The sequence below is a fragment of the Dendrobates tinctorius genome, unplaced genomic scaffold, assembly GCF_039654945.1.
Source record: "Dendrobates tinctorius isolate UK_male_01 unplaced genomic scaffold, ASM3965494v1 ptg000011l, whole genome shotgun sequence".
Lineage (NCBI taxonomy): Eukaryota > Metazoa > Chordata > Amphibia > Anura > Dendrobatidae > Dendrobates > Dendrobates tinctorius.
The window spans coordinates 119,400,616-119,419,417 of NW_027361679.1; the positions used below are offsets into that span (position 1 = coordinate 119,400,616).

The 18,802-nt window shown below is 51.2% G+C and overlaps 31 pseudogenes; all 31 read left to right on the forward strand.

Moving 5' to 3' along the window:
- Nucleotides 1-873: 873 nt before the first annotated feature.
- On the forward strand, nucleotides 874-992 carry LOC141058875 (5S ribosomal RNA; annotated as a pseudogene).
- Nucleotides 993-1,068: 76 nt separating this feature from the next.
- Nucleotides 1,069-1,187, forward strand: LOC141053545 (5S ribosomal RNA; annotated as a pseudogene).
- Nucleotides 1,188-2,424: 1,237 nt separating this feature from the next.
- On the forward strand, nucleotides 2,425-2,543 carry LOC141057313 (5S ribosomal RNA; annotated as a pseudogene).
- Nucleotides 2,544-3,396: 853 nt separating this feature from the next.
- On the forward strand, nucleotides 3,397-3,515 carry LOC141053199 (5S ribosomal RNA; annotated as a pseudogene).
- A 76-nt stretch (nucleotides 3,516-3,591) lies between these two features.
- On the forward strand, nucleotides 3,592-3,710 carry LOC141051829 (5S ribosomal RNA; annotated as a pseudogene).
- A 77-nt stretch (nucleotides 3,711-3,787) lies between these two features.
- Nucleotides 3,788-3,906, forward strand: LOC141053556 (5S ribosomal RNA; annotated as a pseudogene).
- A 1,041-nt stretch (nucleotides 3,907-4,947) lies between these two features.
- Nucleotides 4,948-5,066, forward strand: LOC141055895 (5S ribosomal RNA; annotated as a pseudogene).
- A 273-nt stretch (nucleotides 5,067-5,339) lies between these two features.
- On the forward strand, nucleotides 5,340-5,458 carry LOC141058897 (5S ribosomal RNA; annotated as a pseudogene).
- A 273-nt stretch (nucleotides 5,459-5,731) lies between these two features.
- LOC141053567 (5S ribosomal RNA) lies at nucleotides 5,732-5,850 on the forward strand (annotated as a pseudogene).
- A 77-nt stretch (nucleotides 5,851-5,927) lies between these two features.
- LOC141053578 (5S ribosomal RNA) lies at nucleotides 5,928-6,046 on the forward strand (annotated as a pseudogene).
- Nucleotides 6,047-6,515: 469 nt separating this feature from the next.
- Nucleotides 6,516-6,634, forward strand: LOC141053589 (5S ribosomal RNA; annotated as a pseudogene).
- Nucleotides 6,635-7,095: 461 nt separating this feature from the next.
- Nucleotides 7,096-7,214, forward strand: LOC141051830 (5S ribosomal RNA; annotated as a pseudogene).
- Nucleotides 7,215-7,675: 461 nt separating this feature from the next.
- LOC141057318 (5S ribosomal RNA) lies at nucleotides 7,676-7,794 on the forward strand (annotated as a pseudogene).
- A 469-nt stretch (nucleotides 7,795-8,263) lies between these two features.
- LOC141053600 (5S ribosomal RNA) lies at nucleotides 8,264-8,382 on the forward strand (annotated as a pseudogene).
- Nucleotides 8,383-8,459: 77 nt separating this feature from the next.
- On the forward strand, nucleotides 8,460-8,578 carry LOC141053611 (5S ribosomal RNA; annotated as a pseudogene).
- A 77-nt stretch (nucleotides 8,579-8,655) lies between these two features.
- On the forward strand, nucleotides 8,656-8,774 carry LOC141055899 (5S ribosomal RNA; annotated as a pseudogene).
- A 2,405-nt stretch (nucleotides 8,775-11,179) lies between these two features.
- LOC141053620 (5S ribosomal RNA) lies at nucleotides 11,180-11,298 on the forward strand (annotated as a pseudogene).
- Nucleotides 11,299-11,375: 77 nt separating this feature from the next.
- Nucleotides 11,376-11,494, forward strand: LOC141055911 (5S ribosomal RNA; annotated as a pseudogene).
- A 657-nt stretch (nucleotides 11,495-12,151) lies between these two features.
- LOC141055917 (5S ribosomal RNA) lies at nucleotides 12,152-12,270 on the forward strand (annotated as a pseudogene).
- Nucleotides 12,271-12,543: 273 nt separating this feature from the next.
- Nucleotides 12,544-12,662, forward strand: LOC141051351 (5S ribosomal RNA; annotated as a pseudogene).
- A 273-nt stretch (nucleotides 12,663-12,935) lies between these two features.
- Nucleotides 12,936-13,054, forward strand: LOC141053624 (5S ribosomal RNA; annotated as a pseudogene).
- Nucleotides 13,055-13,131: 77 nt separating this feature from the next.
- On the forward strand, nucleotides 13,132-13,250 carry LOC141053630 (5S ribosomal RNA; annotated as a pseudogene).
- A 77-nt stretch (nucleotides 13,251-13,327) lies between these two features.
- LOC141055923 (5S ribosomal RNA) lies at nucleotides 13,328-13,446 on the forward strand (annotated as a pseudogene).
- A 657-nt stretch (nucleotides 13,447-14,103) lies between these two features.
- LOC141055930 (5S ribosomal RNA) lies at nucleotides 14,104-14,222 on the forward strand (annotated as a pseudogene).
- A 273-nt stretch (nucleotides 14,223-14,495) lies between these two features.
- LOC141059144 (5S ribosomal RNA) lies at nucleotides 14,496-14,614 on the forward strand (annotated as a pseudogene).
- Nucleotides 14,615-14,887: 273 nt separating this feature from the next.
- On the forward strand, nucleotides 14,888-15,006 carry LOC141053641 (5S ribosomal RNA; annotated as a pseudogene).
- Nucleotides 15,007-15,083: 77 nt separating this feature from the next.
- LOC141053646 (5S ribosomal RNA) lies at nucleotides 15,084-15,202 on the forward strand (annotated as a pseudogene).
- Nucleotides 15,203-16,635: 1,433 nt separating this feature from the next.
- On the forward strand, nucleotides 16,636-16,754 carry LOC141058941 (5S ribosomal RNA; annotated as a pseudogene).
- Nucleotides 16,755-16,830: 76 nt separating this feature from the next.
- On the forward strand, nucleotides 16,831-16,949 carry LOC141053653 (5S ribosomal RNA; annotated as a pseudogene).
- A 1,041-nt stretch (nucleotides 16,950-17,990) lies between these two features.
- On the forward strand, nucleotides 17,991-18,109 carry LOC141057329 (5S ribosomal RNA; annotated as a pseudogene).
- Nucleotides 18,110-18,572: 463 nt separating this feature from the next.
- Nucleotides 18,573-18,691, forward strand: LOC141053658 (5S ribosomal RNA; annotated as a pseudogene).
- Nucleotides 18,692-18,802: the final 111 nt, after the last annotated feature.

Genomic DNA, 18,802 nt, shown 5'->3' on the forward strand with positions numbered 1-18,802 from the left:
AATCCCTGGTCCTGTTAACATTTTGTATGTTTTATTTCCAAGCTTGCCCTTCCGAGTTTATCCTTCTTGAAAAAAACGTCAGAGATGGCACGCTTCTGTCAACGGCCATTCTAAGCTGAATATGCATGCCCTCGTCAGATTGCAGCCGCTAAGCAGCTTGAGGCCGGGCCAGTACCGGCATGGGAGACTGGCTGGGAATCCCTGGTCCTGTTGACATTTTGTACGTTTTATTTCCAAGCTTGCCCTTCCGAGTTTATCCTTCTTGAAAAGAACGTCAGAGATGGCACACTTCCGTCAATGGCCATTCTAAGCTGAATATGCATGCCCTTGTCAGATTGCAGCCGCTAAGCAGCTTGAGGCTGGGCCAGTACTGGCATGGGAGACTGGCTGGGAATCCCTGGTCGTGTTGACATTTTGTACGTTTTTTTTCCAAGCTTGCCCTTCCGAGTTTATCCTTCTTGAAAAGAACGTCAGAGATGGCACACTTCCGTCAATGGCCATTCTAAGCTCAATATGCATGCCCTTGTCAGATCGCAGCAGCTTGAGGCCGGGCCAGTACCGGCATGGGAGACTGGCTGGGAATCCCTGGTCCTGTTGACATTTTGTACGTTTTATTTCCAAGCTTGCCCTTCCGAGTTTATCCTTCTTGAAAAGAACGTCAGAGATTGCACACTTCCGTCAATGGCCATTCTAAGCTAAATATGCATGCCCTCGTCAGATCGCAGCTGCTAAGCAGCCTGAGGCCGGGCCAGTACCGGCATGGAAGACTGGCTGGGAATCCCTGGTCCTGTTGACATTTTGTACGTTTTTTTTCCAAGCTTGCCCTACCGAGTTTATCCTTCTTGAAAAAAACGTCAGAGATGGCACGCTTCCGTCAACGGCCATTCTAAGCTGAATATGCCTGCCCTCGTCAGATCGCAGCCGCTAAGCAGCTTGAGGCCGGGGCAGTACTGGCATGGGAGACTGGCTGGGAATCCCTGGTCCTGTTGACATTTTGTACGTTTTTTTCCAAGCTTGCCCTTCCGAGTTTATTCTTCTTGAAAAAAACGTCAGAGATGGCACGCTTCCGTCAACGGCCATTCTAAGCTGAATATGCATGCCCTCGTCAGATCGCAGCCGCTAAGCAGCTTGAGGCCGGGCCAGTACCGGCATGGGAGACTGGCTGGGAATCCCTGGTCCTGTTGACATTTTGTACGTTTTATTTCCAAGCTTGCCCTTCCGAGTTTATCCTTCTTGAAAAGAACGTCAGAGATGGCACGCTTCTGTCAACGGCCATTCTAAGCTGAATATGCATTCCCTCGTCAGATCGCAGCCGCTAAGCAGCTTGAGGCCGGGCCAGTACCGGCATGGGAGACTGGCTGGGAATCCCTGGTCCTGTTGACATTTTGAATGTTTTTTTTCCAAGCTTGCCCTTCCGAGTTTATCCTTCTTGAAAAGAACGTCAGAGATGGCACGCTTCCGTCAACGGCCATTCTAAGCTGAATATGCATGCCCTCGTCAGATCGCAGCAGCTTGAGGCCGGGCCAGTACCGGCATGGGAGACTGGCTGGGAATCCCTGGTCCTGTTGACATTTTGTACGTTTTATTTCCAAGCTTGCCCTTCCGAGTTTATCCTTCTTGAAAAAAACGTCAGAGATGGCACGCTTCCGTCAACGGCCATTCTAAGCTGAATATGCATGCCCTCGTCAGATCGCAGCCGCTAAGCAGCTTGAGGCTGGGCCAGTACCGGCATGGGAGACTGGCTGGGAATCCCTGGTCCTGTTGACATTTTGTACGTTTTTTTTCCAAGCTTGCCCTTCCGAGTTTATCCTTCTTGAAAAAAACGTCAGAGATGGCACGCTTCCGTCAACGGCCATTCTAAGCTGAATATGCATGCCCTCGTCAGATCGCAGCTGCTAAGCAGCTTGAGGCCGGGCCAGTGCCGGCATGGGAGACTGGCTGGGAATCCCTGGTCCTGTTGACACTTTGTACGTTTTTTTTCCAAGCTTGCCCTTCCGAGTTTATCCTTCTTGAAAAGAACGTCAGAGATGGCACGCTTCCGTCAACGGCCATTCTAAGCTGAATATGCATGCCCTCGTCAGATCGCAGCAGCTTGAGGCCGGGCCAGTACCAGCATGGGAGACTGGCTGGGAATCCCTGGTCCTGTTGACATTTTGTACGTTTTATTTCCAAGCTTGCCCTTCCGAGTTTATCCTTCTTGAAAAGAACGTCAGAGATGGCACACTTCCGTCAATGGCCCTTCTAAGCTGAATATGCATGCCCTCATCAGATCGCAGCCGCTAAGCAGCCAGAGGCCGGGCCAGTACCGGCATGGGAGACTGGCTGGGAATCCCTGGTCCTGTTGACATTTTGTACGTTTTTTTTCCAAGCTTGCCCTTCCGAGTTTATCCTTCTTGAAAAAAACGTCAGAGATGGCACGCTTCTGTCAACGGCCATTCTAAGCTGAATATGCCTGCCCTCGTCAGATCGCAGCCACTAAGCAGCTTGAGGCCGGGCCAGTACCGGCATGGGAGACTGGCTGGGAATCCCTGGTCCTGTTGACATTTTGTACGTTTTTTTTCCAAGCTTGCCCTTCCGAGTTTATCCTTCTTGAAAAGAACGTCAGAGATGGCACGCGTCCGTCAACGGCCATTCTAAGCTGAATATGCATTCCCTCGTCACATCGCAGCCGCTAAGCAGCTTGAAGCCGGGCCAGTACCGGCATAGGAGACTGGCTGGGAATCCCTGGTCCTGTTGACATTTTGTACATTTTTTTTCCAAGCTTGCCCTTCCGAGTTTATCCTTCTTGAAAAGAACGTCAGAGATGGCACGCTTCCGTCAACGGCCATTCTAAGATGAATATGCATGCCCTCGTCAGATCGCAGCCGCTAAGCAGCTTGAGGCTGGGCCAGTACTGGCATGGGAGACTGGCTGGGAATCCCTGGTCGTGTTGACATTTTGTACGTTTTTTTTCCAAGCTTGCCCTTCCGAGTTTATCCTTCTTGAAAAGAACGTCAGAGATGGCACACTTCCGTCAATGGCCATTCTAAGCTGAATATGCATGCCCTTGTCAGATCGCAGCAGCTTGAGGCCGGGCCAGTACCGGCATGGGAGACTGGCTGGGAATCCCTGGTCCTGTTGACATTTTGTACGTTTTATTTCCAAGCTTGCCCTTCCGAGTTTATCCTTCTTGAAAAGAACGTCAGAGATTGCACACTTCCGTCAATGGCCATTCTAAGCTAAATATGCATGCCCTCGTCAGATCGCAGCTGCTAAGCAGCCTGAGGCCGGGCCAGTACCGGCATGGAAGACTGGCTGGGAATCCCTGGTCCTGTTGACATTTTGTACGTTTTTTTTCCAAGCTTGCCCTTCCGAGTTTATCCTTCTTGAAAAAAACGTCAGAGATGGCACGCTTCCGTCAACGGCCATTCTAAGCTGAATATGCCTGCCCTCGTCAGATCGCAGCCGCTAAGCAGCTTGAGGCCGGGCCAGTACTGGCATGGGAGACTGGCTGGGAATCCCTGGTCCTGTTGACATTTTGTACGTTTTTTTCCAAGCTTGCCCTTCCGAGTTTATTCTTCTTGAAAAAAACGTCAGAGATGGCACGCTTCCGTCAACGGCCATTCTAAGCTGAATATGCATGCCCTCGTCAGATCGCAGCCACTAAGCAGCTTGAGGCCGGGCCAGTACCGGCATGGGAGACTGGCTGGGAATCCCTGGTCCTGTTGACATTTTGTACGTTTTATTTCCAAGCTTGCCCTTCCGAGTTTATCCTTCTTGAAAAGAACGTCAGAGATGGCACGCTTCTGTCAACGGCCATTCTAAGCTGAATATGCATGCCCTCGTCAGATCGCAGCCGCTAAGCAGCTTGAGGCCGGGCCAGTACCGGCATGGGAGACTGGCTGGGAATCCCTGGTCCTGTTGACATTTTGAATGTTTTTTTTCCAAGCTTGCCCTTCCGAGTTTATCCTTCTTGAAAAGAACGTCAGAGATGGCACGCTTCCGTCAACGGCCATTCTAAGCTGAATATGCATGCCCTCGTCAGATCGCAGCAGCTTGAGGCCGGGCCAGTACCGGCATGGGAGACTGGCTGGGAATCCCTGGTCCTGTTGACATTTTGTACGTTTTATTTCCAAGCTTGCCATTCCGAGTTTATCCTTCTTGAAAAAAACGTCAGAGATGGCACGCTTCCGTCAACGGCCATTCTAAGCTGAATATGCATGCCCTCGTCAGATCGCAGCCGCTAAGCAGCTTGAGGCTGGGCCAGTACCGGCATGGGAGACTGGCTGGGAATCCCTGGTCCTGTTGACATTTTGTACGTTTTTTTTCCAAGCTTGCCCTTCCGAGTTTATCCTTCTTGAAAAAAACGTCAGAGATGGCACGCTTCCGTCAACGGCCATTCTAAGCTGAATATGCATGCCCTCGTCAGATCGCAGCTGCTAAGCAGCTTGAGGCCGGGCCAGTGCCGGCATGGGAGACTGGCTGGGAATCCCTGGTCCTGTTGACATTTTGTACGTTTTTTTTCCAAGCTTGCCCTTCCGAGTTTATCCTTCTTGAAAAGAACGTCAGAGATGGCACGCTTCCGTCAACGGCCATTCTAAGCTGAATATGCATGCCCTCGTCAGATCGCAGCAGCTTGAGGCCGGGCCAGTACCAGCATGGGAGACTGGCTGGGAATCCCTGGTCCTGTTGACATTTTGTACGTTTTATTTCCAAGCTTGCCCTTCCGAGTTTATCCTTCTTGAAAAGAACGTCAGAGATGGCACACTTCCGTCAATGGCCATTCTAAGCTAAATATGCATGCCCTCGTCAGATCGCAGCTGCTAAGCAGCCTGAGGCCGGGCCAGTACCGGCATGGGAGACTGGCTGGGAATCCCTGGTCCTGTTAACATTTTGTACGTTTTATTTCCAAGCTTGCCCTTCCGAGTTTATCCTTCTTGAAAAAAACATCAGAGATGGCACACTTCCGTCAACGGCCATTCTAAGCTGAATATGCATGCCCTCGTCAGATCGCAGCTGCTAAGCAGCTTGAGGCCGGGCCAGTACCGGCATGGGAGACTGGCTGGGAATCCCTGGTCCTGTTGACATTTTGTACGTTTTATTTCCAAGCTTGCCCTTCCGAGTTTATCCTTCTTGAAAAGAACGTCAGAGATGGCACACTTCCGTCAATGGCCCTTCTAAGCTGAATATGCATGCCCTCGTCAGATCGCAGCCGCTAAGCAGCCGGAGGCCGGGCCAGTACCGGCATGGGAGACTGGCTGGGAATCCCTGGTCCTGTTGACATCTTGTACGTTTTTTTTCCAAGCTTGCCCTTCCGAGTTTATCCTTCTTGAAAAAAACGTCAGAGATGGCACGCTTCTGTCAACGGCCATTCTAAGCTGAATATGCCTGCCCTCGTCAGATCGCAGCCACTAAGCAGCTTGAGGCCGGGCCAGTACCGGCATGGGAGGCTGGCTGGGAATCCCTGGTCCTGTTGACATTTTGTACGTTTTTTTTCCAAGCTTGCCCTTCCGAGTTTATCCTTCTTGAAAAGAACGTCAGAGATGGCACGCGTCCGTCAACGGCCATTCTAAGCTGAATATGCATTCCCTCGTCACATCGCAGCCGCTAAGCAGCTTGAGGCCGGGCCAGTACCGGCATAGGAGACTGGCTGGGAATCCCTGGTCCTGTTGACATTTTGTACATTTTTTTTCCAAGCTTGCCCTTCCGAGTTTATCCTTCTTGAAAAGAACGTCAGAGATGACACGCTTCCGTCAACGGCCATTCTAAGCTGAATATGCATGCCCTCGTCAGATCGCAGCCGCTAAGCAGCTTGAGGCCGGGCCAGTACCGGCATGGGAGACTGGCTGGGAATCCCTGGTCCTGTTGACATTTTGTACGTTTTATTTCCAAGCTTGCCCTTCCGAGTTTATCCTTCTTGAAAAGAACGTCAGAGATGGCACGCTTCCGTCAACGGCCATTCTAAGCTGAATATGCATGCCCTCGTCAGATCGCAGCCGCTAAGCAGCTTGAGGCCGGGCCAGTACCGGCATGGGAGACTGGCTGGGAATCCCTGGTCCTGTTGACATTTTGTATGTTTTTTTTCCAAGCTTGCCCTTCCGAGTTTATCCTTCTTGAAAAGAACGTCAGAGATGGCACGCGTCCGTCAACGGCCATTCTAAGCTGAATATGCATTCCCTCGTCACATCGCAGCCGCTAAGCAGCTTGAAGCCGGGCCAGTACCGGCATAGGAGACTGGCTGGGAATCCCTGGTCCTGTTGACATTTTGTACATTTTTTTTCCAAGCTTGCCCTTCCGAGTTTATCCTTCTTGAAAAGAACGTCAGAGATGGCACGCTTCCGTCAACGGCCATTCTAAGATGAATATGCATGCCCTCGTCAGATCGCAGCCGCTAAGCAGCTTGAGGCCGGGCCAGTACCAGCATGGGAGACTGGCTGGGAATCCCTGGTCCTGTTGACATTTTGTACGTTTTATTTCCAAGCTTGCCCTTCCGAGTTTATCCTTCTTGAAAAGAACGTCAGAGATGGCACGCTTCCGTCAACGGCCATTCTAAGCTGAATATGCATGCCCTCGTCAGATCGCAGCCGCTAAGCAGCTTGAGGCCGGGCCAGTACCGGCATGGGAGACTGGCTGGGAATCCCTGGTCCTGTTGACATTTTGTACGTTTTTTTTCCAAGCTTGCCCTTCCGAGTTTATCCTTCTTGAAAAGAACGTCAGAGATGGCACGCTTCCGTCAACGGCCATTCTAAGCTGAATATGCATGCCCTCGTCAGATCGCAGCAGCTTGAGGCCGGGCCAGTACCGGCATGGGAGACTGGCTGGGAATCCCTGGTCCTGTTGACATTTTGTACGTTTTATTTCCAAGCTTGCCCTTCCGAGTTTATCCTTCTTGAAAAGAACGTCAGAGATGGCACGCTCCTGTCAACGGCCATTCTAAGCTGAATATGCATGCCCTTGTCAGATTGCAGCTGCTAAGCAGCTTGAGGCCGGGCCAGTACCGGCATGGGAGACTGGCTGGGAATCACTGGTCCTGTTAACATTTTGTATGTTTTATTTCCAAGCTTGCCCTTCCGAGTTTATCCTTCTTGAAAAAAACGTCAGAGATGGCACGCTTCTGTCAACGGCCATTCTAAGCTGAATATGCATGCCCTCGTCAGATCGCAGCCACTAAGCAGCTTGAGGCCGGGCCAGTACCGGCATGGGAGACTGGCTGGGAATCCCTGGTCCTGTTGACATTTTGTACGTTTTTTTTCCAAGCTTGCCCTTCCGAGTTTATCCTTCTTGAAAAGAACGTCAGAGATGGCACGCTTCCGTCAACGGCCATTCTAAGCTGAATATGCATGCCCTCGTCAGATCGCAGCAGCTTGAGGCCGGGCCAGTACCGGCATGGGAGACTGGCTGGGAATCCCTGGTCCTGTTGACATTTTGTACGTTTTATTTCCAAGCTTGCCCTTCCGAGTTTATCCTTCTTGAAAAGAACGTCAGAGATGGCACACTTCCGTCAATGGCCCTTCTAAGCTGAATATGCATGCCCTCATCAGATCGCAGCCGCTAAGCAGCCAGAGGCCGGGCCAGTACCGGCATGGGAGACTGGCTGGGAATCCCTGGTCCTGTTGACATTTTGTACGTTTTTTTTCCAAGCTTGCCCTTCCGAGTTTATCCTTCTTGAAAAAAACGTCAGAGATGGCACGCTTCTGTCAACGGCCATTCTAAGCTGAATATGCCTGCCCTCGTCAGATCGCAGCCACTAAGCAGCTTGAGGCCGGGCCAGTACCGGCATGGGAGACTGGCTGGGAATCCCTGGTCCTGTTGACATTTTGTACGTTTTTTTTCCAAGCTTGCCCTTCCGAGTTTATCCTTCTTGAAAAGAACGTCAGAGATGGCACGCGTCCGTCAACGGCCATTCTAAGCTGAATATGCATTCCCTCGTCACATCGCAGCCGCTAAGCAGCTTGAAGCCGGGCCAGTACCGGCATAGGAGACTGGCTGGGAATCTCTGGTCCTGTTGACATTTTGTACATTTTTTTTCCAAGCTTGCCCTTCCGAGTTTATCCTTCTTGAAAAGAACGTCAGAGATGGCACGCTTCCGTCAACGGCCATTCTAAGATGAATATGCATGCCCTCGTCAGATCGCAGCCGCTAAGCAGCTTGAGGCTGGGCCAGTACCAGCATGGGAGACTGGCTGGGAATCCCTGGTCCTGTTGACATTTTGTACGTTTTATTTCCAAGCTTGCCCTTCCGAGTTTATCCTTCTTGAAAAGAACGTCAGAGATGGCACGCTTCCGTCAACGGCCATTCTAAGCTGAATATGCATGCCCTCGTCAGATCGCAGCCGCTAAGCAGCTTGAGGCCGGGCCAGTACCGGCATGGGAGACTGGCTGGGAATCCCTGGTCCTGTTGACATTTTGTACGTTTTATTTCCAAGCTTGCCCTTCCGAGTTTATCCTTCTTGAAAAGAACGTCAGAGATGGCACGCTTCTGTCAACGGCCATTCTAAGCTGAATATGCATGCCCTCGTCAGATCGCAGCCGCTAAGCAGCTTGAGGCCGGGCCAGTACCGGCATGGGAGACTGGCTGGGAATCCCTGGTCCTGTTGACATTTTGTACGTTTTTTTTCCAAGCTTGCCCTTCCGAGTTTATCCTTCTTGAAAAAAACGTCAGAGATGGCACGCTTCCGTCAACGGCCATTCTAAGCTGAATATGCATGCCCTCGTCAGATCGCAGCTGCTAAGCAGCTTGAGGCCGGGCCAGTACCGGCATGGGAGACTGGCTGGGAATCCCTGGTCCTGTTGACATTTTGTACGTTTTTTTTCCAAGCTTGCCCTTCCGAGTTTATCCTTCTTGAAAAGAACGTCAGAGATGGCACACTTCCGTCAATGGCCATTCTAAGCTGAATATGCATGCCCTTGTCAGATCGCAGCCGCTAAGCAGCTTGAGGCTGGGCCAGTACTGGCATGGGAGACTGGCTGGGAATCCCTGGTCGTGTTGACATTTTGTATGTTTTTTTTCCAAGCTTGCCCTTCCGAGTTTATCCTTCTTGAAAAGAACGTCAGAGATGGCACGCTTCCGTCAACGGCCATTCTAAGCTGAATATGCATGCCCTCGTCACATCGCAGCAGCTTGAGGCCGGGCCAGTACCGGCATGGGAGACTGGCTGGGAATCCCTGGTCCTGTTGACATTTTGTACGTTTTATTTCCAAGCTTGCCCTTCCGAGTTTATCATTCTTGAAAAGAACGTCAGAGATGGCACACTCCTGTCAACGGCCATTCTAAGCTGAATATGCATGCCCTTGTCAGATTGCAGCTGCTAAGCAGCTTGAGGCCGGGCCAGTACCGGCATGGGAGACTGGCTGGGAATCCCTGGTCCTGTTAACATTTTGTATGTTTTATTTCCAAGCTTGCCCTTCCGAGTTTATCCTTCTTGAAAAAAACGTCAGAGATGGCACGCTTCTGTCAACGGTCATTCTAAGCTGAATATGCATGCCCTCGTCAGATTGCAGCCGCTAAGCAGCTTGAGGCCGGGCCAGTACCGGCATGGGAGACTGGCTGGGAATCCCTGGTCCTGTTGACATTTTGTACGTTTTATTTCCAAGCTTGCCCTTCCGAGTTTATCCTTCTTGAAAAGAACGTCAGAGATGGCACACTTCCGTCAATGGCCATTCTAAGCTGAATATGCATGCCCTTGTCAGATTGCAGCCGCTAAGCAGCTTGAGGCTGGGCCAGTACTGGCATGGGAGACTGGCTGGGAATCCCTGGTCGTGTTGACATTTTGTACGTTTTTTTTCCAAGCTTGCCCTTCCGAGTTTATCCTTCTTGAAAAGAACGTCAGAGATGGCACGCTTCCGTCAACGGCCATTCTAAGCTGAATATGCATGCCCTCGTCAGATCGCAGCAGCTTGAGGCCGGGCCAGTACCGGCATGGGAGACTGGCTGGGAATCCCTGGTCCTGTTGACATTTTGTACGTTTTATTTCCAAGCTTGCCCTTCCGAGTTTATCCTTCTTGAAAAAAACGTCAGAGATGGCATGCTTCCGTCAACGGCCATTCTAAGCTGAATATGCATGCCCTCGTCAGATCGCAGCCGCTAAGCAGCTTGAGGCTGGGCCAGTACCGGCATGGGAGACTGGCTGGGAATCCCTGGTCCTGTTGACATTTTGTACGTTTTTTTTCCAAGCTTGCCCTTCCGAGTTTATCCTTCTTGAAAAAAACGTCAGAGATGGCACGCTTCCGTCAACGGCCATTCTAAGCTGAATATGCATGCCCTCGTCAGATCGCAGCTGCTAAGCAGCTTGAGGCCGGGCCAGTGCCGGCATGGGAGACTGGCTGGGAATCCCTGGTCCTGTTGACATTTTGTACGTTTTTTTTCCAAGCTTGCCCTTCCGAGTTTATCCTTCTTGAAAAGAACGTCAGAGATGGCACGCTTCCGTCAATGGCCATTCTAAGCTGAATATGCATGCCCTCGTCAGATCGCAGCAGCTTGAGGCCGGGCCAGTACCAGCATGGGAGACTGGCTGGGAATCCCTGGTCCTGTTGACATTTTGTACGTTTTATTTCCAAGCTTGCCCTTCCGAGTTTATCCTTCTTGAAAAGAACGTCAGAGATGGCACACTTCCGTCAATGGCCCTTCTAAGCTGAATATGCATGCCCTCATCAGATCGCAGCCGCTAAGCAGCCGGAGGCCGGGCCAGTACCGGCATGGGAGACTGGCTGGGAATCCCTGGTCCTGTTGACATTTTGTACGTTTTTTTTCCAAGCTTGCCCTTCCGAGTTTATCCTTCTTGAAAAGAACGTCAGAGATGGCACGCGTCCGTCAACGGCCATTCTAAGCTGAATATGCATTCCCTCGTCACATCGCAGCCGCTAAGCAGCTTGAAGCCGGGCCAGTACCGGCATAGGAGACTGGCTGGGAATCCCTGGTCCTGTTGACATTTTGTACATTTTTTTTCCAAGCTTGCCCTTCCGAGTTTATCCTTCTTGAAAAGAACGTCAGAGATGGCACGCTTCCGTCAACGGCCATTCTAAGATGAATATGCATGCCCTCGTCAGATCGCAGCCGCTAAGCAGCTTGAGGCCGGGCCAGTACCAGCATGGGAGACTGGCTGGGAATCCCTGGTCCTGTTGACATTTTGTACGTTTTATTTCCAAGCTTGCCCTTCCGAGTTTATCCTTCTTGAAAAGAACTTCAGAGATGGCACGCTTCCGTCAACGGCCATTCTAAGCTGAATATGCATGCCCTCGTCAGATCGCAGCCGCTAAGCAGCTTGAGGCCGGGCCAGTACCGGCATGGGAGACTGGCTGGGAATCCCTGGTCCTGTTGACATTTTGTACGTTTTTTTTCCAAGCTTGCCCTTCCGAGTTTATCCTTCTTGAAAAAAACGTCAGAGATGGCACGATTCCGTCAACGGCCATTCTAAGCTGAATATGCATGCCCTCGTCAGATCGCAGCTGCTAAGCAGCTTGAGGCCGGGCCAGTACCGGCATGGGAGACTGGCTGGGAATCCCTGGTCCTGTTGACATTTTGTACGTTTTTTTTCCAAGCTTGCCCTTCCGAGTTTATCCTTCTTGAAAAGAACGTCAGAGATGGCACACTTCCGTCAATGGCCATTCTAAGCTGAATATGCATGCCCTTGTCAGATCGCAGCCGCTAAGCAGCTTGAGGCTGGGCCAGTACTGGCATGGGAGACTGGCTGGGAATCCCTGGTCATGTTGACATTTTGTACGTTTTTTTTCCAAGCTTGCCCTTCCGAGTTTATCCTTCTTGAAAAGAACGTCAGAGATGGCACACTTCCGTCAATGGCCATTCTAAGCTGAATATGCATGCCCTTGTCAGATCGCAGCAGCTTGAGGCCGGGCCAGTACTGGCATGGGAGACTGGCTGGGAATCCCTGGTCCTGTTGACATTTTGTACGTTTTATTTCCAAGCTTGCCCTTCCGAGTTTATCCTTCTTGAAAAGAACGTCAGAGATTGCACACTTCCGTCAATGGCCATTCTAAGCTAAATATGCATGCCCTCGTCAGATCGCAGCTGCTAAGCAGCTTGAGGCCGGGCCAGTACCGGCATGGGAGACTGGCTGGGAATCCCTGGTCCTGTTAACATTTTGTACGTTTTATTTCCAAGCTTGCCCTTCCGAGTTTATCCTTCTTGAAAAAAACGTCAGAGATGGCACACTTCCGTCAACGGCCATTCTAAGCTGAATATGCATGCCCTCGTCAGATCGCAGCTGCTAAGCAGCTTGAGGCCGGGCCAGTACCGGCATGGGAGACTGGCTGGGAATCCCTGGTCCTGTTGACATTTTGTACGTTTTATTTCCAAGCTTGCCCTTCCGAGTTTATCCTTCTTGAAAAGAACGTCAGAGATAGCACACTTCCGTCAATGGCCCTTCTAAGCTGAATATGCATTCCCTCATCAGATCGCAGCTGCTAAGCAGCCGGAGGCCGGGCCAGTACCGGCATGGGAGACTGGCTGGGAATCCCTGGTCCTGTTGACATTTTGTACGTTTTTTTTCCAAGCTTGCCCTTCCGAGTTTATCCTTCTTGAAAAAAATGTCAGAGATGGCACGCTTCTGTCAACGGCCATTCTAAGCTGAATATGCCTGCCCTCGTCAGATCGCAGCCACTAAGCAGCTTGAGGCCGGGCCAGTACCGGCATGGGAGACTGGCTGGGAATCCCTGGTCCAGTTGACATTTTGTACGTTTTTTTTCCAAGCTTGCCCTTCCGAGTTTATCCTTCTTGAAAAGAACGTCAGAGATGGCACGCGTCCGTCAACGGCCATTCTAAGCTGAATATGCATTCCCTCGTCACATCGCAGCCGCTAAGCAGCTTGAGGCCGGGCCAGTACCGGCATAGGAGACTGGCTGGGAATCCCTGGTCCTGTTGACATTTTGTACATTTTTTTTCCAAGCTTGCCCTTCCGAGTTTATCCTTCTTGAAAAGAACGTCAGAGATGGCACGCTTCCGTCAACGGCCATTCTAAGCTGAATATGCATGCCCTCGTCAGATCGCAGCCGCTAAGCAGCTTGAGGCCGGGCCAGTACCGGCATGGGAGACTGGCTGGGAATCCCTGGTCCTGTTGACATTTTGTACGTTTTATTTCCAAGCTTGCCCTTCCGAGTTTATCCTTCTTGAAAAAAACGTCAGAGATGGCACGCTTCCGTCAACGGCCATTCTAAGCTGAATATGCATGCCCTCGTCAGATCGCAGCCGCTAAGCAGCTTGAGGCCGGGCCAGTACCGGCATGGGAGACTGGCTGGGAATCCCTGGTCCTGTTGACATTTTGTACGTTTTTTTTCCAAGCTTGCCCTTCCGAGTTTATCCTTCTTGAAAAAAACGTCAGAGATGGCACGCTTCCGTCAACGGCCATTCTAAGCTGAATATGCATGCCCTCGTCAGATCGCAGCTGCTAAGCAGCTTGAGGCCGGGCCAGTACCGGCATGGGAGACTGGCTGGGAATCCCTGGTCCTGTTGACATTTTGTACGTTTTTTTTCCAAGCTTGCCCTTCCGAGTTTATCCTTCTTGAAAAGAACGTCAGAGATGGCACACTTCCGTCAATGGCCATTCTAAGCTGAATATTCATGCCCTTGTCAGATCGCAGCCGCTAAGCAGCTTGAGGCTGGGCCAGTACCGGCATGGGAGACTGGCTGGGAATCCCTGGTCGTGTTGACATTTTGTACGTTTTTTTTCCAAGCTTGCCCTTCCGAGTTTATCCTTCTTGAAAAGAACGTCAGAGATGGCACACTTCCGTCAATGGCCATTCTAAGCTGAATATGCATGCCCTTGTCAGATCGCAGCAGCTTGAGGCCGGGCCAGTACCGGCATGGGAGACTGGCTGGGAATCCCTGGTCCTGTTGACATTTTGTACGTTTTATTTCCAAGCTTGCCCTTCCGAGTTTATCCTTCTTGAAAAGAACGTCAGAGATTGCACACTTGCGTCAATGGCCATTCTAAGCTAAATATGCATGCCCTCGTCAGATCACAGCTGCTAAGCAGCCTGAGGCCGGGCCAGTACCGGCATGGGAGACTGGCTGGGAATCCCTGGTCCTGTTAACATTTTGTACGTTTTATTTCCAAGCTTGCCCTTCCGAGTTTATCCTTCTTGAAAAAAACGTCAGAGATGGCACACTTCCGTCAACGGCCATTCTAAGCTGAATATGCATGCCCTCGTCAGATCGCAGCTGCTAAGCAGCTTGAGGCCGGGCCAGTACCGGCATGGGAGACTGGCTGGGAATCCCTGGTCCTGTTGACATTTTGTACGTTTTATTTCCAAGCTTGCCCTTCCGAGTTTATCCTTCTTGAAAAGAACGTCAGAGATGGCACACTTCCGTCAATGGCCCTTCTAAGCTGAATATGCATGCCCTCGTCAGATCGCAGCCGCTAAGCAGCCGGAGGCCGGGCCAGTACCGGCATGGGAGACTGGCTGGGAATCCCTGGTCCTGTTGACATTTTGTACGTTTTTTTTCCAAGCTTGCCCTTCCGAGTTTATCCTTCTTGAAAAAAACGTCAGAGATGGCACGCTTCTGTCAACGGCCATTCTAAGCTGAATATGCCTGCCCTCGTCAGATTGCAGCCACTAAGCAGCTTGAGGCCGGGCCAGTACCGGCATGGGAGACTGGCTGGGAATCCCTGGTCCTGTTGACATTTTGTACGTTTTTTTTCCAAGCTTGCCCTTCCGAGTTTATCCTTCTTGAAAAGAACGTCAGAGATGGCACGCGTCCGTCAACGGCCATTCTAAGCTGAATATGCATTCCCTCGTCACATCGCAGCCGCTAAGCAGCTTGAGGCCGGGCCAGTAACGGCATAGGAGACTGGCTGGGAATCCCTGGTCCTGTTGACATTTTGTACATTTTTTTTCCAAGCTTGCCCTTCCGAGTTTATCCTTCTTGAAAAGAACGTCAGAGATGACACGCTTCCGTCAACGGCCATTCTAAGCTGAATATGCATGCCCTCGTCAGATCGCAGCCGCTAAGCAGCTTGAGGCCGGGCCAGTACCGGCATGGGAGACTGGCTGGGAATCCCTGGTCCTGTTGACATTTTGTACGTTTTATTTCCAAGCTTGCCCTTCCGAGTTTATCCTTCTTGAAAAGAACGTCAGAGATGGCACGCTTCCGTCAACGGCCATTCTAAGCTGAATATGCATGCCCTCGTCAGATCGCAGCCGCTAAGCAGCTTGAGGCCGGGCCAGTACCGGCATGGGAGACTGGCTGGGAATCCCTGGTCCTGTTGACATTTTGTATGTTTTTTTTCCAAGCTTGCCCTTCCGAGTTTATCCTTCTTGAAAAGAACGTCAGAGATGGCACGCGTCCGTCAACGGCCATTCTAAGCTGAATATGCATTCCCTCGTCACATCGCAGCCGCTAAGCAGCTTGAAGCCGGGCCAGTACCGGCATAGGAGACTGGCTGGGAATCCCTGGTCCTGTTGACATTTTGTACATTTTTTTTCCAAGCTTGCCCTTCCGAGTTTATCCTTCTTGAAAAGAACGTCAGAGATGGCACGCTTCCGTCAACGGCCATTCTAAGCTGAATATGCATGCCCTCGTCACATCGCAGCAGCTTGAGGCCTGGCCAGTACCGGCATGGGAGACTGGCTGGGAATCCCTGGTCCTGTTGACATTTTGTACGTTTTATTTCCAAGCTTGCCCTTCCGAGTTTATCCTTCTTGAAAAGAACGTCAGAGATGGCACGCTTCTGTCAACGGCCATTCTAAGCTGAATATGCATGCCCTTGTCAGATTGCAGCTGCTAAGCAGCTTGAGGCCGGGCCAGTACCGGCATGGGAGACTGGCTGGGAATCCCTGGTCCTGTTAACATTTTGTATGTTTTATTTCCAAGCTTGCCCTTCCGAGTTTATCCTTCTTGAAAAAAACGTCAGAGATGGCACGCTTCTGTCAACGGCCATTCTAAGCTGAATATGCATGCCCTCGTCAGATTGCAGCCGCTAAGCAGCTTGAGGCCGGGCCAGTACCGGCATGGGAGACTGGCTGGGAATCCCTGGTCCTGTTGACATTTTGTACGTTTTATTTCCAAGCTTGCCCTTCCGAGTTTATCCTTCTTGAAAAGAACGTCAGAGATGGCACACTTCCGTCAATGGCCATTCTAAGCTGAATATGCATGCCCTTGTCAGATTGCAGCCGCTAAGCAGCTTGAGGCTGGGCCAGTACTGGCATGGGAGACTGGCTGGGAATCCCTGGTCGTGTTGACATTTTGTACGTTTTTTTTCCAAGCTTGCCCTTCCGAGTTTATCCTTCTTGAAAAGAACGTCAGAGATGGCACACTTCCGTCAATGGCCATTCTAAGCTGAATATGCATGCCCTTGTCAGATCACAGCAGCTTGAGGCCGGGCCAGTACCGGCATGGGAGACTGGCTGGGAATCCCTGGTCCTGTTGACATTTTGTACGTTTTATTTCCAAGCTTGCCCTTCCGAGTTTATCCTTCTTGAAAAGAACGTCAGAGATTGCACACTTCCGTCAATGGCCATTCTAAGCTAAATATGCATGCCCTCGTCAGATCGCAGCTGCTAAGCAGCCTGAGGCCGGGCCAGTACCGGCATGGAAGACTGGCTGGGAATCCCTGGTCCTGTTGACATTTTGTACGTTTTTTTTCCAAGCTTGCCCTACCGAGTTTATCCTTCTTGAAAAAAACGTCAGAGATGGCACGCTTCCGTCAACGGCCATTCTAAGCTGAATATGCCTGCCCTCGTCAGATCGCAGCCGCTAAGCAGCTTGAGGCCGGGGCAGTACTGGCATGGGAGACTGGCTGGGAATCCCTGGTCCTGTTGACATTTTGTACGTTTTTTTCCAAGCTTGCCCTTCCGAGTTTATTCTTCTTGAAAAAAACGTCAGAGATGGCACGCTTCCGTCAACGGCCATTCTAAGCTGAATATGCATGCCCTCGTCAGATCGCAGCCGCTAAGCAGCTTGAGGCCGGGCCAGTACCGGCATGGGAGACTGGCTGGGAATCCCTGGTCCTGTTGACATTTTGTACGTTTTATTTCCAAGCTTGCCCTTCCGAGTTTATCCTTCTTGAAAAGAACGTCAGAGATGGCACGCTTCTGTCAACGGCCATTCTAAGCTGAATATGCATTCCCTCGTCAGATCGCAGCCGCTAAGCAGCTTGAGGCCGGGCCAGTACCGGCATGGGAGACTGGCTGGGAATCCCTGGTCCTGTTGACATTTTGAATGTTTTTTTTCCAAGCTTGCCCTTCCGAGTTTATCCTTCTTGAAAAGAACGTCAGAGATGGCACGCTTCCGTCAACGGCCATTCTAAGCTGAATATGCATGCCCTCGTCAGATCGCAGCAGCTTGAGGCCGGGCCAGTACCGACATGGGAGACTGGCTGGGAATCCCTGGTCCTGTTGACATTTTGTACGTTTTATTTCCAAGCTTGCCCTTCCGAGTTTATCCTTCTTGAAAAAAACGTCAGAGATGGCACGCTTCCGTCAACGGCCATTCTAAGCTGAATATGCATGCCCTCGTCAGATCGCAGCCGCTAAGCAGCTTGAGGCTGGGCCAGTACCGGCATGGGAGACTGGCTGGGAATCCCTGGTCCTGTTGACATTTTGTACGTTTTTTTTCCAAGCTTGCCCTTCCGAGTTTATCCTTCTTGAAAAAAATGTCAGAGATGGCACGCTTCCGTCAACGGCCATTCTAAGCTGAATATGCATGCCCTCGTCAGATCGCAGCTGCTAAGCAGCTTGAGGCCGGGCCAGTGCCGGCATGGGAGACTGGCTGGGAATCCCTGGTCCTGTTGACATTTTGTACGTTTTTTTTCCAAGCTTGCCCTTCCGAGTTTATCCTTCTTGAAAAGAACGTCAGAGATGGCACGCTTCCGTCAACGGCCATTCTAAGCTGAATATGCATGCCCTCGTCAGATCGCAGCAGCTTGAGGCCGGGCCAGTACCAGCATGAGAGACTGGCTGGGAATCCCTGGTCCTGTTGACATTTTGTACGTTTTATTTCCAAGCTTGCCCTTCCGAGTTTATCCTTCTTGAAAAAAACGTCAGAGATGGCACGCTTCTGTCAACGGCCATTCTAAGCTGAATATGCCTGCCCTCGTCAGATCGCAGCCACTAAGCAGCTTGAGGCCGGGCCAGTACCGGCATGGGAGACTGGCTGGGAATCCCTGGTCCTGTTGACATTTTGTACGTTTTTTTTCCAAGCTTGCCCTTCCGAGTTTATCCTTCTTGAAAAGAACGTCAGAGATGGCACGCGTCCGTCAACGGCCATTCTAAGCTGAATATGCATTCCCTCGTCACATCGCAGCCGCTAAGCAGCTTGAAGCCGGGCCAGTACCGGCATAGGAGACTGGCTGGGAATCCCTGGTCCTGTTGACATTTTGTACATTTTTTTTCCAAGCTTGCCCTTCCGAGTTTATCCTTCTTGAAAAGAACGTCAGAGATGGCATGCTTCCGTCAACGGCCATTCTAAGATGAATATGCATGCCCTCGTCAGGCCGCTAAGCAGCTTGAGGCTGGGCCAGTACCAGCATGGGAGACTGGCTTGGAATCCCTGGTCCTGTTGACATTTTGTACGTTTTATTTCCAAGCTTGCCCTTCCGAGTTTATCCTTCTTGAAAAGAACGTCAGAGATGGCACGCTTCCGTCAACGGCCATTCTAAGCTGAATATGCATGCCCTCGTCAGATCGCAGCCGCTAAGCAGCTTGAGGCCGGGCCAGTACCGGCATGGGAGACTGGCTGGGAATCCCTGGTCCTGTTGACATTTTGTACGTTTTATTTCCAAGCTTGCCCTTCCGAGTTTATCCTTCTTGAAAAGAACGTCAGAGATTGCACACTTCCGTCAATGGCCATTCTAAGCTAAATATGCATGCCC